Source organism: Aotus nancymaae, unplaced genomic scaffold (genome assembly GCF_030222135.1).
Source record: "Aotus nancymaae isolate 86718 unplaced genomic scaffold, 86718_ANA_hifiasm-v0.15.2.pri h1tg000019l, whole genome shotgun sequence".
NCBI classification, from domain to species: domain Eukaryota; kingdom Metazoa; phylum Chordata; class Mammalia; order Primates; family Aotidae; genus Aotus; species Aotus nancymaae.
The window spans coordinates 42,320,384-42,332,877 of NW_026988431.1; the positions used below are offsets into that span (position 1 = coordinate 42,320,384).

Below are 12,494 nucleotides of genomic sequence, written 5' to 3' on the forward strand. Positions count from 1 at the left end.
AACATGGTAAAACCCCGTCTCTACTAAAAATACAAAATTTAGCTGGACATGGTGGCAGGCGCCTACTGAGGAAGCTGAGGCAGGAGTATTGCTTGAACCCAGGAGGTGGAGGTTGTAGTGAACCAAGATCTTGCCACTGCATTCCAGCCTGGGTGACAGAGTGAGACTCCACCTCAAAAAAATAAAATAAAATAGTAAAATAAAGCAAAGTAATAGTGTACAAATCATATCTCTAGTCTTCTCTCTATTTGTTCCAGACACTGACTTATTTTCAGTACACTGTGGTTCAAGAACATATCAATCATAAAAATGTGGCAGCTTTAATGAGTTAAAGTTGTCTAAACTGGAGCAGAGCAGATGCCAAGACAGAGCCTAGGGCTTCTGAGCAGATTTGGACCTTCAAGAAATTTCTTTAGTCACCCCATCCTCCAAGCAGAGGCCAAGAATGGCCCTTTAATTCCTGTCTTTAGCAGCAAACCAAAGACTTTTTCACTGTAGGGTTTTGGGGTTTGGTTTATTTTCCCTGAACCCTGTGACCATGACTTTCCTAGCATGTGATAGAGTTCATTGTCTTTCTGCTGAGCTCTCCAATCGGTCCCCACAGAACACATTTGGCACCCACGGCAACACAGGCAGACCACAAAGTCTCCAGAATGAGGAAATGTTGGAAGCAAATGATATATTCAGCTGAGCATTCTTCCCGGCAGTGGGAGCGAGAGCCTGATTTGGACCTTAAAACCTTAGTGGCAACAGCAAATAAGCATTGGCTTGGAAAATCCACCTCCTCTCAGGCAAAACAAGGCAGGTAATACGAAAATATGTTTGATGTATTTACAAAATCTCTCTAAATTTTCTTTTTAATGGTTGCACTCTGAGGCCACTTGCATGGAATCATTCAGTACTGCGTCCCTTGTGTGGGATCCAGAGCTCTTTGTATCTTTGACTGCCTCCCAGCACCTGAGGGTCAAGTATCCCACTGAGAGCTTGGAAAGAGAAGCCAAGAAGATTTGGAGCTGGTGCGGGTGACTGTCGAGCACAGATGGCCAGTTATCGATGTAATCTGTGTATCTGGGAGGCATGTGCTATAAGAAGGCAGCTGCTAAACCAAATGAATCAAGCCACAGTTTTAAGAAGGAAAAGTGTAGACTGGAAAAGGATAAAAGTTCGAATTTATGCCACTGTGCAGGACCATGATCAATCCTTTGAAAATTAGGATTATATGCACTGATGGAGGGTTTTCCCAAAGTGCAATCCTATGGGAGGTCAGAGAGATAATCCATTTCACTGGCGGAGCTGGGAGAGGGCATTTAACAAGGTCAGCTTTAACACTGCTTTCCTGGTATGCTGAATGTGTTATGTTACTATTGATGCTCTGTGTTTTGGAATAAGGTTGTAAGTCTAGGTTTAAAAGAAGGTATTGACCTGTCATTTTCCTATAGAAGTGGAGCAGGGATTGCTTTTATTCCATTTATTGATCACTTAGATGTTTGACTTAATCCGTATGGCTGGATAAATTCTGGATTTTCTATCTATGCATGGTGTAATTCATAATGTTACTGGAAAATGAGCCAACATTACTTTGTTCTGGCTGTGTGCACAGCACTGAATTCTAATTGTGTTTCTCATTCTAAGCCCCAGAATGAAAACTGCCAAGATCAATTCATTTTGATAAATCAACTGTTTCTGATGGCTATCTACACTGAACTGCAGCTGCTGTGGGTTTTTTCCCCCCTAACAAAATGATTATGAAGGAAATGTGCTCCAACTATTGCTCACATTGTTTTATTGAACTAATGAATAGCTCTGGGAAGCTCTATGAAGATTTTTGATCAATTATTGTGTGCAAATTGTTTAAAAGGAAATACATCATAATTAGGCTAACAAATCTGCTGTGATGCTGCCTCTCCTGATGAATAAATTTTGTGTAGATAGGAGGGTAGACACATAGGGGTACTTTGCATTTTTCTGTTTACTGATTTTCATACATTTTAATATGATGGATTAACCAATATTGGCTTACAATTGTTTTTGTCCGAAGTTTAATGGAGGAAAAAAATAATACCTTTTAATCCCTTTTAAAAATCTCCTATAAGTGTGAGACGGATAAGCATATGGTCATCAAGCAATACTACTGAGAACATTCACCTAGATCAAAATGAGGAAATGCATTTCAGCTGTCACTGCCATGTCATTATAGCACCCCCTTAACTGCATTTATGTTGCCAAGAGGAATCCTCACCAGATCAAAATGATTGGAATGAGGCCCAAGACAGCTGTGGCCTAGATAAAGAAAACCAAATGATTTTCAGTCTCCTGGATACCGAGAAACAGGATATGTCATTGATGGCCAGTTAGTGATCTTGTTCTACACTCAGTACTGCTCATCTGAGTGTGACACCTTCTGTATTGTCATTGGACTACTGTCACTCATTACAGTTTAAAGAGAAAATTATGCCATTTTCTTTAAAGCCTTCTGCTGCAAAGTTTGGGACTGAGACACCAAACGATACAGTCAGAGAAGACCAGGAGTCTATATAAAGCATCATTAATTCAATCAATGACAATGCCCTTTGTTCTAATAATTTCATTCTTCAAAAACTAAAGAGAAATTGGCATCGAAACACATACTAGACTAGAGACTACCAAATAATATATAGTATGATTCTGGATTTCTTAGAATTTGACATTATATATTATATAAGGGGCGAAATGACTACACAAAGAGAAAGGTTTTAGCTAAGTCCCTCTCAGGAGGTTTTGGGCATTGATAAGAAATTAGCTCTTTTAGCTACCTATGTTTAAAAACACTGTTAGTGTTATGATCTATGAGATGAAACTTCATGAGTTACAAACTATGTGATATCAGGCACAGTGGCTCACACCTGTAATCCCAGCACTTTGGGAGGCTGAGGCGGGTGGATCACTTGAGGCCAGGAGTTCCAGACCAGCCTGGACAACATGGTGAAACCCCATCTCTACTGAAATATATATATATTCATTGAGAACACATGGACACAGGGAGGGGAGCACTATACACTGGGGTCTGTTGGGGGGAAATAGGGGAGGAACAGCAGGGGGTGGGGAGTTGGGGAGAGATAGCATGGGGAGAAATGCCACATATAGGTGAAGGGGAGGAAGGCAGCAAATCACACTGCCACGTATGCACCTATGCAACAATCTTGCATGTTCTTCACATGTACCCCAAAACCTAAAATGCAATAAAAAAAGAAATACATATATATAATTTATATATATATACACACACATATATATTATATATTTTTTATTATATATATTAGATATATAAAACATTTGTGTGTGTGTATCTCTCTCCATATATATATATATATATATATATATATATATATGTACAAAAAAAAATTAGCCAGACTTGGGCGTCCATGCCTGTAATCCCAGCTATTCAGGAGGCTAAGGCACAAGAATCTCTTGAACCTGGGAGGTGGAGGTTGCAGTGAACTAAGATCACATCACTGTATTCCAGCTTGAGCAACAAAGTGAAACTCTATCTCCAAAAAAAAAAAAAAAACTATGTGGTTATGATCAAAGTCATTTGGACTCTATGTCCAAACAAATAAAAGGGAGTCTCTGAGACTTGGAGGTACTACATGTTTCTTAGGAAAAATCTGTATAACAGCATCTCCTGTCCCATTAAAAAGAAAAAAAAAAAGGACTGGGCACAGTGTCTCACACCTATAATCCTAACATTTTGGGAGGCCAAGGTGGAAGGATTGCTTGAAGCCAGGAGTTCAAGAGCAACATAATGAGATGCCATCTCTATAAATATATATATATATATATATATATATATATATATATATATATATATATAAATACATATATTTTTTAATTGGCCAGATGTTGTGGTGCACACCTGTAATCCCAGCTACTTGGGAGGCTGAGGTGGGAGGATCACTTGAGCCCTGGAGACGGATGCTACAGTGAGTTATGATCACACCACTGCACTCCAACCTGGGTGACAGAGGGAGATTCTGTCTCAAAAAAAAAAAAAAAAAAAGCCAAAAAGAATTCCTTTAAGTGGACTCCATTTTCCCTGACCAGTGAGTGATCTTGTTCTTTTCAAAGGAGCTTACCCTAAGGAATTCTAGAGCCTCCTAGAGTTTCTTATTTCTCTGTTCTTGTCCTTCTCTGTAACAAAACTTCTCTCTCCTTAAAATAAAGATAATAACGTCATAAATGCAATATTTTTTTTAAGTGGTGTCTTTAGAAGACCAGTCTTTTAAAAGTCAAACCACCAGTGACCCTGCAGTGTGCCTAACCTTTCTTTTGTCATAGAGCACATGAAATTTATGTTTGCACAGACAAGTTGGCTTGAGGTCAGGGCCTCAGGCTTTCCCCCACTGAGGACTGGTAGCATAAATACCTCAGACACACTGTAAGCCATTTACGTGGGAAGGGTTGCTGTCCAGTAGAGGTTGCTAGCTTTTTTGGTCATGCTATCTGGCTATGTCTATTAAGCCCTTCTCAGAATATTTTTAAACGCATGAAAAAAATTTATAGGATTGGAAAGGAAACTGATTATATTAAAATACAGTTAGAAAATACATTAAAACAAATATATGATGTAACAATATATGTACTTCTTTATTGAAGCATCAAATAAGACCAGTGGCAACTTCAAAGTAGTTGTCCACTTAGGGAAAAGTATAAGTAGTTTTCAATGTATTTACAACCATTACATTGTAATATGAAAATATTTTTTGTTTCTATTAGAGACAAAGTCATGGATGTTGCTAATACTACAGAATTTTGTAGCCTATGTTTATAATTGAGAGAGATGTCAAATTTTGAGAGAAAGTAAGGATGCGATTTTTTCAAATCCCAACTCATGGACCCCTAATATATTTCCCATGGATCTCAGGTTTTCCTGTGATCCATGGAAAACCCGCTTTAGCGGAGGAAATCTACAGGAAAATGTCTCTGTTGTATTCTGTTCTTCCCTGTCCCCTAACTTTTCCTGAATCACTCATAATCCCCTTACCTATATTCTTCTTCCCTTCAGTTTTCTATTTCTTATCTTGAATTAGTCTTTTTTCATTATTATCTTCCAAATTTCTCCCATTCTTTTCCTTCACTTCATCTCCTCTCCTCTCTATAATTCATTTCTCAATACACTTAGCACATAAGCAAGTCCAACAGGGCAAGCCCTTGAATCAGTCTGTCCACAGCACACAGTAGAGCAGTAGAGGTTTGAGCAAAGAGGGAAATGCACCAAGAAATGCAGCCAAGGTGTGGGAGGGATGCACCTTGTTCCAGCCCAGGCCCCTTATCGTAAGTAAAAAAAAAAAAAAAAGAAAGAAAGAAAGAAAGCAAGCAGTTTTTTTACAGCTCGGGATGAAAGTAGACAATTGTCTGTTAACCTTGGTCAATATAGTCAGTAAAATTACCTAATCGTCAAAGTAGAATATTTGCAGTCATAATTTTTATCACATAACTATCAAGTTCTTCCTATAGATTAAGGCTCTATTCATCTCATATCTTAGTAGAAGCTATTATCATTAATCCCTAAAAATATTTATAGACAGTCCAGAAGATTATAAGAAAGTGCAAGCATTTAAAACTGTTCACCATGTACCTCAAATACACAACCATACACTGGCATTGAAAAATGTAATAACACCACACTAAATTACCACCCTCCTGGTCAAATATTATAGATAAAACTTGTATGATTATCCTCTTAGAGGCTATGAATTATCCGCTTGTTCTTCTGGGCTGCCACTGAGTAATCCAGAAGACCATTTAAATTCCCCAGTAAGGGCCGGGCACAGTGGCTCACACCTGTAATCCCAGGACTTTGGGAGGCCAAGGCGGGTGGATTGCCTGAGGTCAGGGGTTTGAGGCCAGTCTGACCAGCATGGTAAAACCCCATCTCCACTAAAAACACAAAAAGATTAGCCAGGTGTGTGGCATGTGCCTGTAATCCCAGCTACTCGGAGGGCTGAGGCAGGAAAATTGTTTGAACCAGGGAGGTGGAGGTTGCAGTGAGCTGAGATGGTGCCACTGCACTCCAGCCTGGGTGACAGAGCAAGACTCCATCTCAAAAATCAATAAATACATAAATACATAAATAAATAAATTTCCCAGTAAGTAGATGAAGAAAAATACTGAATAAATGTGGAAACAATAGAAACAAGAGACTCATAAATGAAATTTATTTTTAAATTGTGCTGGATAGATTAGGCTTACCAATGAGGAAAGGGAATTCATTAAATGTTAAGTCTTTCATTTCAGTAAAGCACATGTAACATCTAATATAATTGTGTGTACCACCATGTGAACTAATTTTGCCACAAAAAACTCAGCCACCTGGGTAGTAAACTGTCTCGAAAAATAATGATACTTTATAAAAATGCCAATTGGGGAAAGCACTTAATATTATGCTGTCTAGCCAAAGAAAATGAGATCCACTCCAATTATTTCAATACTCTGACATGAAGCATTTTGTGTTACTTTGATAGTCATAATTTATCATGAGGAAGGGACCATCAGGAAGGGGACAGAAGCATCTACATGGAAGCCACGCCTCAGTCCACAGGCTTTTTCAGGTGACTTAGCTATTCCCAAGCTACCTAGCTCTCCCCGCTGATTGTTTCAAGTGCAAATAAACATGCCGTATGATGCAAATCTTGGCTTCCCTAACCAAATGTGTGACCATAAGCAATTACTATATTTTTCTCTAACCCTCAGTTTCTTCAAATGTAGTATAGGGGTAATTCATAGAGCAATCATGAAAATCAAGTTAGACAACACATGTTGTTAGTACCAAGCCTGACACAGAGTAAGTTATCTGTCAATAAAATGGTGTGGCCTTTAGCTGATCCAGGCAACTGGCCGGATAATACTTTGAACTCTAAGAAGAAAATATGTTGAATTTGATATGATGTGTAATGCCTTTTACCTGTTTAGAAATCTATTTTATTCTTCTTCTATTTGGTGCAATACCTACCAATGGGGAGCTAATGCTGTGGTATTTTTCACACACCGTAGTGGAACGCCATTATTTTAACGTTAAGTGTAAACAGCTCATATTAAGACCATGACATCTGCCTTGACATAGCGTAAAGAAAAATCACATCCACCTGGAGAACATGAAGACAGCTATAACATTGTTTCTATTAGGAGGAATAAATTAAAATTTTGTGATTTCTTTACGTTAAAATCTCAAGTACATTGACTTAGCCTGCGGATTTCCAAAATAACTTTTTAAGAAGTAATAGGGATCTTTAAAAGAAAATGATTAAAAATTCATCTATTATATTTCGCTCATTCAAATATAATATCTATAAAAGCTTTGTGCTGTGGTTATAATCCCTTACTATTACTCTCTCTCCTTGGTCTTTTCATTTATTCATTTCCCATTAATCGTAAAACTGAAATAAAAAGAGAATGAATTTTTTAAAGTCACTTTCCATTCTAAAGCTTTGTTAATTTCTTCTAAGTGCACTTTAGTGGTATTTAATTTGTATCTAGGGGTAGTGCATTTTTACTGCACTATTTGCTTATTCCTCCAGATAGAAGCAATTCACTGGGCTAGCCAAATCTTCCACCTGGCCACCATCAGCATATGCACAGCACCAGGAGGAAAACAGGCAGCTGAGTGTTCCTGTGGGCCTGTTTCCTTTGGTATTCAAATTCTCCACTTTCTCCTGTTAGCCAGCAGTAGTGGGGGCATATTTATGGAACTCAGATCATCTCTAAGCCTAATGCTGGCAGACAATGAACATAGCTGTGTTTCCATTCTGATATCTTAGTGCTAAACAAAGCTCTATCTATTTAAAAGCTATTGGACTGACAAATAAGGAATCTCTAACATGCACTTCTGAATTTAACATTGGTTGTTACTGAAACTCACTGTTTTGTTAATGTCATATAAGAAACGTCTAGAAAGAAATAGGAGTGATCTTGCTGTGGCTCAAGCAGGATTATGGATGTCCACACTTCGGAAAATGTATAGATGTTGGACTGTGGTGATATTATCCTTTTTAGGGTCATTGGACAACTACATACCCCTAAGAGTTAGAATTTGATATGTTAAGTGTAACTTGGTAATACATATGTTAAAAATGGTTTTTACCTTGGATGATAGCATCACTAGTTTCTAGACATAGCACTTTTTCTAACGTTTAAGAAGTTTCACTCCATGGATGTGGATGTCACCTGATGATTGATCATTTTGATGTAGAAAAGTTTGAATTTAAACACTAAATCATGCTTTATCTGGGAATCTGTTAGCCAAGAGAGCAGATATTTTTAACTAAGGATCTATCATGCCACATTGAAGTGAAACAAACACTAAGCACATTGTACAAGATCAGTAGTGGCACTAAATGCGCACGAATGACTAGACACAACACAATATCTTTATTACAGATGAAGTACTTGCAATTAGCTTTGTATTTCTTGAACAACATTTGTATAGATTTCTTTATGTTAAATTTCAGTAAAACATGTAAGATCCAGAAGACCTCATCTTGGAGGTCTTGGGATTTTCACCTTACAGAATGATTCTTCTTGTCCTTGATCATGTTTTTATTGGTCTTAGAAGCTGCTAAATACCAAGTCCACAGATGAGTCAGAAAAAAAAAATGCCAACCAAAAAAAGAGCTGAAGAAAAGCCCTAATGATCTTTAAATCCAGTAACCAAAAGTTGCCAACTTCTTCTAAAACAAGTTAACTTTTTTTTAATTAGTTGGGAAAACCATCTGCTAAATAGCTTCTTTCTTTGCTGTGTACAACTTGAACTGCTGTTCACAGTCATAATCTATGTGCCTAGTTTAGTGCCTGGCACATGAAAGATACCATATAAATATATTTAGGATTAATAATAGTCTAGTTTAGTGAAAAAATTGAATGAATGAATGAAGACTGTTTTCTAAGTCTTCATCCTTATCACTACTAATTTAGCAGAAATGTCTTGAGAAGTGTTGATTTTCACATTCCTCCTCATCACATTTTTCCTATTGATACTGTTAAAAGTTGCAAATGAAGAACTCCATTCCAGATTTCTCCAGTGTAGGAAACAAGGAAGCAGAGCCAATCAAAGCAAGGGAAATTTTTCAATCTTTTAGCGTCTCTGGTAAATTAGTAAAGTATCCTCCTGCACGTTGTTGTAGGTTTGAAAAGATTTTAAAACAAATTACTTTTTTCTCTTGGCCTCTCAGGAGCAACCTAAATCCTAGTTTTCAAATGTTGAAATGCCCTTAAAGCATAAAGGGACAAAAAGGGAGGGGTTAAAATGATATATTCAAGGAACCACTTTTAAAGAATTAGATTGCTAGCTCTCCTCACAGCAGATAGTCTGGAAATGACAATTGCTAGGCTTTTTGGTGGTATTAGCAGAGTAGTAAATATAATGTATATGTCATTTTTATTCCAGACAGAAACAGTAGAGGTAGTTACTAGTGAATGACAGTAAATCGTACCAGATGCCAAGTAAATTTTAACAATTTTATAGATGCTTTTCTCATATTCACATAATCATTAATATTTCAATGTTTAGGTATATAACGTAAGGTTTCAATATTACACCATGTAAAAAGAAAATTACAAAAGCATCTATAGAACAACATTCCACTGTCGAGACAAAAGTCCAAATCAAGAAATTATTCTGTATCAACCCAAGAGAAATGAAAATATATATCCCATAAACATCTATAAGTGAATGCTCATAGCAGCAGTATTCATAATAACCAAAATGTAAAAATTATCCAAATGCACATGAACTGGTAAATGGATAAACAAAATGTGGTTCTTTCAGACAATGGAATATTATTAAACAATAAAAAGGAATAAACTACTGATAAACACTACAACATGTAAGAACCTCAAAAACATCATGCTGAATGAAAGAAGCTACGTGCAAAAGATCACACATTATATTATTCCATGTATTTGAAATGTCTGGAAAATAAAAATCTATAGAAATAAAAAGCAGGTCTGGAGCTGGGAATCGGAGCAGGAATATCTGTGGAAAAGCATGAGGAATATTTTCAGGGTGAAAGAAAGGGTCTAAAATTGGTGATAGTTATACAACTTGTAAATGTACTGAAAAATTATTAAACTGTATACTTAAAATGGGTAAATTTTATGATATGTAAATAAAGCTGTTAATAAGAGTGAGACCAAACCCTTTTGTTACAGATGAAAAGCTAGATTAAAATGCTTACCTATGCAAAAAAAAAAAAAAATCGCCTGTGAAGTATAAAGTATTTTTACTAATATTTATAGCAATTGTCAATGAGAAGTGTTTTTTTCTGTATCAATATGATAGAAATATGAGAACAGACATTCCCTAAATTGCCCTACCTTTTAATATATTCTCTCAACAATGCCACTGAGCAGGTACTTACTGGGTGTCAAGTATCACGTTAAGTTCTCAAAAAGTGAAAAGACTGAGACAACTCTAAATTAATCAAGGCACCCTTTTTATGTACTTATCTATTTATTTTTTAGCTTTCCAGCCATAGACCTTCTTTACCCTCACTGATCTAGAAACTGTCTCAAAAGGCATGCACAAGCACACTGGTAGATTTATGGTTCCAACATCAACTGAGCCAACTACGTGATGCCCTAACCCCTTCCCCAGGCTTCACTTTCCTCAAACTCCCTTCCAGCCACATCCCTCCATTGTCTGCAAATAACCTTGCCTTTCACTTCTAAAAGAAAATTGAGGCCGCCCTGCAGAAAATGCCTCAGGGCCTCTTTCCACTCACCCACTGACAATCCCTCTTGCCTCCCAACCCTTCAGCCCCTCCTATTCCCTCAGGGGTCAATATTCAACTCTCTTCAATATCTTTAACCTTTTCTTAATTGGTACTTTTCCCTTAAGTTACAAACATTAACTTAAGGGAACAGTACCAATTAAGAAGGGAGGGGGCGAAGGGAGGGATGGCATTAGGAGAAATGCCTAATGTAGATGATGGGTTGATGGGTGCAGCAAACCACCATGGCACATGTATGCCTGTGTAACAAACCTGCAAGTTCTGCTCATGCACCCCAGAACTTAAATTATAATAAAAATAAAATAAAAGTAATCTTAAACTTACAACTCCTCTAGCAACTTTTCTCTTTCCCTCTATCCCTTCATTTCCTTGAAAAGATCTGTCTAAAATTCCTGCTTCCTCTTCTTGAGCCCTAAGTTCAGCAATGACGTGCTACTTGCTATATCACTGTTTCCTGATCAGTCTTTAGTTTACTTGATGTCTCAGTGGTATGCTTTTGAGCCTTGGAGTTGACCCTGGAAAGGATTGAGACTTTGGGTAATGCTGGAATGGAATGAATATATTTTATACCTTCACCTCTCCAGAGACTCAGATCACCATTTCCAACTGCTTATTGTACATTTCCACTTGGATAACACGTTGACTATGCAGATTTATATACTGTATTTCATCAGATCTAAATTTTCATCAGTTATAACATAACTCACTATTTTATATACCATTAAGAAAAAGATGCCACCAATTTGGTGATGTTATGCTATTCACTGTGAGAATCATAGCAAATTGAGAGATGTTAACATTGGAGGGGGTGGGCGGAACAGGGAGCAATGAAGTGTAGGATTCAAGGAAGTGAAGAATTTAATCAGCAAGGAAGTGGAGGATTCATCTTCAGAAAGGAAGATGTTTCAAACAGCTGGCAGAGCATAAACAAAGTCACAGCTGTTTAAAAATTCCTGGTCTGTTTGGAAAACTATGGCATCTGGAAAGACAAAAGTCAACTTGAGACAGTCTGTTATCAAAAATATCTGGGCAATTAAGTAGAATTTAAATCATAGGGAAAGAAATAATAACCCCCATAGGTTCTTAGTTGGAACAGACTCATTACAAGAGACAGATTAACTAGAGAAAAACAAACAGAAGTTTATTAACATGTATATTTCATATATATATGGGTGACACCCAGGGAATGGCTGGTTCTCAAAGACGTAGCTTTGAATTCCAGCTTGTATAACATCTTCAACAAAGAACAGTACATTTTTAGGGAAGTAAAAAGACAAAGGAAAAGGACTTAAAGTCTCTAGGGACAGCAACTTAGAGAAGACTAACAGAAAAAGGTTAGTTAGTAAAGCTTGTTAATGTAGATTTCTCTGGCATCACCCCTAAGCCTATAAATTGTGTGTATTAGAAGGAAAATAACATCTTTTGTCTTTGTAAATCTACGTCCTGCTTTTAAGCAAATAGAGAGAGGACAGAGAGCTTTCCTGTATCTCCTTCTTCTTAATTGCCTTCAGCTCAACAATCCTTTATATTTTGGGTGGTATATTCTGGTCTTTCACAGTCCCTCCACTGAAACTTTATTTTTACAAAACTTTACAAAATAAAAGTAGGGTTGGTAGCTTTGGAAAGATTCTGGTTAGAAGTTCCAAGATCAAAGACTGGCAAAAGAGAGGAAAGACATAAATTGAAACAAGCAGAAAAAAAAAAATACATTGCAGTACATTGTCCATACCT

At 37.0% G+C, this 12,494-nt stretch overlaps 1 protein-coding gene across 1 annotated transcript in view; it reads left to right on the plus strand.

The window, feature by feature from the left end:
• Positions 1-687: 687 nt before the first annotated feature.
• CPB1 (carboxypeptidase B1) overlaps positions 688-12,494 on the plus strand; it is a 70,091-nt gene continuing 58,284 nt past the window's right edge. Inside the window, exon 1 of the mRNA XM_012437108.2 lies at positions 688-805. The gene's annotated coding sequence lies outside the window, so the exon portion shown is untranslated. The remainder of the gene's footprint in view (positions 806-12,494) is intronic.